This window comes from Littorina saxatilis, linkage group LG16, assembly GCF_037325665.1.
Source record: "Littorina saxatilis isolate snail1 linkage group LG16, US_GU_Lsax_2.0, whole genome shotgun sequence".
Taxonomy (NCBI): Eukaryota; Metazoa; Mollusca; class Gastropoda; order Littorinimorpha; family Littorinidae; genus Littorina; species Littorina saxatilis.
Window position 1 is genome coordinate 49603359 of NC_090260.1, and position 4049 is coordinate 49607407.

The 4049-nt window shown below is 39.5% G+C and overlaps 1 non-coding gene across 1 annotated transcript; it reads left to right on the top strand.

Annotated features, from left to right (window-relative positions):
• The first annotated feature begins 2343 nt into the window (after positions 1–2343).
• On the top strand, positions 2344–2417 carry Trnah-gug (transfer RNA histidin (anticodon GUG)). The gene has a single exon. It is a non-coding gene; the product is annotated as a tRNA-His (tRNA).
• The last annotated feature ends 1632 nt before the right edge of the window (positions 2418–4049 follow it).

Sequence of the window (4049 nt, forward strand, 5' to 3'; positions counted from 1 at the left end):
GCATTTTGCAAAAACTCAATTAAAAAGAATAAAAACTCATGCTAAGAGGTAGATAAATTATATTTTAAAAATCCGGAAAATTGAAGATATGGATGTTTGAATGGAATGCAGCGCGAAAAGTACAGAACACGTTTCACAGAGTATTTTAATATAAAATGTGTGTAACACTTTTGCGTTTTGTTTTTAACGATGTGAAAAATAGGCCTATGAAATATTCAAAGATCCTTAAAGATGTGATATGTTGTAGCACATTCATTTCTGAAGCTATGGTACAAATATGAACATCCAGTGTGCGTGTGTGTGTGTGTGTGTGTGTGTGTGTGTGTGTGTGTGTGTGTGTGTGGGTGTGTGTGTGTGTGTGTGTGTGTGTGTGTGTTACATTCGAAGGAGTTGATTCTGGTGTGCAACACAGTTGTCTTTCTGTAACCTATACGTACGGATCATCCTGCTCAGATGACATGTATTCCTTGTGTACTGTCATTCACGATACACAGCCAACATAGAAGACTGTTAAGTTTAATCTTTTGGGAAACAACTACCCAGCGCCAGCAAACCAAGTAAACGGGAAGAAGCAACTGATAGATCCGAACTGAAATGATTCATCAATCAAGTCCCAGTAATTTACATTAGCATCTGGTGGTCTATAAAAAGTACCAACAAGAAGGGTCTCCTGGTCGATTTTGGTTTCCACCCATACCGCCTCTAGAGAAGGTATGCTCAAATCGTATCTGGGTTTGCATATCAAATCACTCTTCACATACACCGCCACACCCCCATGAGCATCACCAGGCCTATCGCATCTTATTGGTGGATGAAAACCATTCAGATTAATATCTTCATTATCAACATCTGTGGACAACCACGTTTCTGATACAGTAATAATATCGAAACGTCCTAATTCGGCCTGCAAATGAAATATTTTGTTCTTAAGGCTTCGCACATTAATATGAACAATAGATATGCCTTGTTCTCTATCAAGAACTGGTCCAGGGTTTGGTTCCACATCCCCACAAAGCAGCAACAAAAACAAACAGATGAAACAGAAAAGCATGTTCACAAACATCAATGTACTGACGAGGACATTAGAAAAGTTCGTCTTATTTTTCAAACCGTTATTACAACATCGACTTCGACGACTCAAATGGTGTGAAAAACTGGCATCGTTTAATATCAAGAACAATAAGAGGGCTAGCGACAAGCCTCTTGACCCGTACAACAAAAGAACTAGACATGAATTAACATTTCTGATATTCATAAAATAAAGTTTATGCGTCGATAGTTTGACTGCGACACCGGAGTAGCCCCCAATCCTGGCCCTGAACTGTTGAAGACTACATCCACTCATTACGTCACAGCTCTTTGCAAGATTTCAAACCAGTCAGAGGCCAGGAGGTGGTACCACGTCAGTGCCGCGCTCAGAATGATACAACCGGGAAAAACTAATTCAGATTCTTGTCATACTCAGCTTATCCAAAAGATAAGAGTCTGGAAGTTTAACTCGGGTAAGTTGTGCTACCGCTCAATGTCAAACCTCGTTCTGTTGAGTCGATCGCCGAATTTGGAATGTTTTTTTTTTAAATTAAACAAAAGTCAACCCCTTTGATCTAAAAAAAAAAAAAGTCAACTTTGTGGAACGATCATTCATAGGCTGACGTTTGTCACCCAATAATGAAGTGATTCGGTCAACCGTCATTACCATGTTTTAGGGCTGCATTTGTTGGTGCGTCACCTTGTACACAATCGTACACAGGAACGTGGGGAAATAAATCATGTTAAGAACATAAAAGGGAAAAAGAAGAAGGAGGAGGAGGAGGAGTGTACATTAAAAAAGACACAAAAGCAAATCTTAGAGAAAAATCAATATTTGAAAAATTATAGGTTTTGTTAAATATGTAGAGGAGTTTCTTACCACTGGCCAGCATTGCTGACAGCAGGAAAAGCAGGCACACCATGAACTTCATTCTGAAACAGACAACGGAGACAGGATTCAATCGAGGGGTCTCTCTCTCTCTCTCTCTCTCTCTCTCTCTCTCTCTCTCTCTCTCTCTCTCTCTCTCTCTCTCTCTCTCTCTCTCTCTCTCTCTCTCTCACGTTCTCAAACACACACTCACGCTATTTTTCTTTTTCTTTTTTTTTTTTCCTTTTGTGTGACCTCAGTTGCATGCAGGATGCTTCAACCCATATTTTTTGCCCGATTTTTTTTTTAATTTTTTTTAATTTTTATTTTTTAATTTTTTTTATTTTTATTTTATTTTTTTAATTTTTTTTTTGTAATATAAGGCGGGGAGCATTCTTCTTCCTTGGTCTTTTTCTCTATAACATAATCAACTTTATATTATAACCGGCCCCCGTAGCGCAGTGGTTAGCGCATCGGGCTGTGGGCCGGGAGGTCGTGGGTTCGAATCCCATCAGGGTCATGTGGGTTTTTCGGGCTACGGTCGGCTCCTACCCAGAGTGGAAGTGCTATGGTTCCTATGGGAAGGCTGGAATCACACAGCCGAGTGTCATTCACTTAACGAATGCGACTTTGAGGGTGCTCAGGTTCTGTATACCTGACCAACACCGCAGGTGCGGCAGTTCTCGGGCCTGATTGACACCAGGATATATTATGACAGTAAGCGTAGAGTGCTGCCCTGTCACGTAGTCTCAAACCAAATTGGAAATCCATAGCATCATCATTATAATCATCCTCATCTCATTAATCATCCAAAATTATAAATTGTCCTTGCTCTTGTGGCCCTTCATGCCCGGAGCTCTCATGGTGACCTTGGTCTCAGTGTTCCTGTTCCATCCTTCCCTGAATAGTACTTCTGCTGTCAGTCTTCAACGTGTGACGTTCTGGGGGGTCGACGGAGGGACGTGGTGGCGGTCTGCTCTCTGGAGGGGACCCTCACTCAGTCTGGCTCCGCGACTTAGCAGTCAATGTCGTTAGTAGGGGGCATAGTAGGTAGTGGGCTGCGTCCGTTAGCTCGGGACAGACCCACTACTGAACACCGTCGAAGTGACTCAGCAGAAGTGCAGTGTCATCTTCCGAGGGTAGCCTACCGCAACGACCCGACATCCCTCCCTAGAGCGTCTGTAAAATCGACAAGTCTGGCAGCGGAACGAATTTCAGATGTAGATGGAGCAGCGAGTGCAGGGACGGGGCGGCGTGAAAGCACACCGGGACAAGGAACAGGTGTAAGGAAAAAAAAAAAAAAAAAAAAAAAAAAAAAAAAAACTTTATATTATACAAAACATAAACTTCTGTCTAATGTTTAACTCTAATTCCAATAAAATACGTAAGTCTAACTTCTTCCCATACTTAAATTTTCCTATGGTCATTTTTGTTATCAAAATACAAAAATTTATAAAGTAATTTTGATCGTTTTTTAAGTTTTCATTCCAAAAACCAAATAATATATCTGTTTCATTCAAAGTTATATTACAATAAATTTGCTTAAAAATAAAGTCTTTACATAGTTTCCAAACGTTTCTCACCTCTTGACAATGAAACAAGTCGCGTAAGGCGAAAATGCAATATTTAGTCAAGTAGCTGTCGAACTCACAGAATGAAACTGAACGCAATGCCATTTTTCAGCAAGACCGTATACTCGTAGCATCGTCAGTCCCCCGCTCATGGCAAAGGCAGTGAAATTGACAAGAAGAGCGGGGTAGTAGTTGCGCTAAGAAGGATAGCACGCTTTTCTGTACCTCTCTTTGTTTTAACTTTCTGAGCGTGTTTTTAATCCAAACATATCATATCTATATGTTTTTGGAATCAGGAACCGACAAGGAATAAGATGAAAGTGTTTTTAAATTGATTTTGGACAATTTAATTTTGATAATAATTTTTATATATTTAATTTTCAGAGCTTGTTTTTAATCCGAATATAACATATTTATATGTTTTTGGAATCAGCAAATGATAGAGAATAAGATAAACGTAAATTTGGATCGTTTTATAAATTTTTATTTTTTTTTTTACAATTTTCAGATTTTTAATGACCAAAGTCATCAATTAATTTTTAAGCCACCAAGCTGAAATGCAATACCAAAGTCCGGGCTTT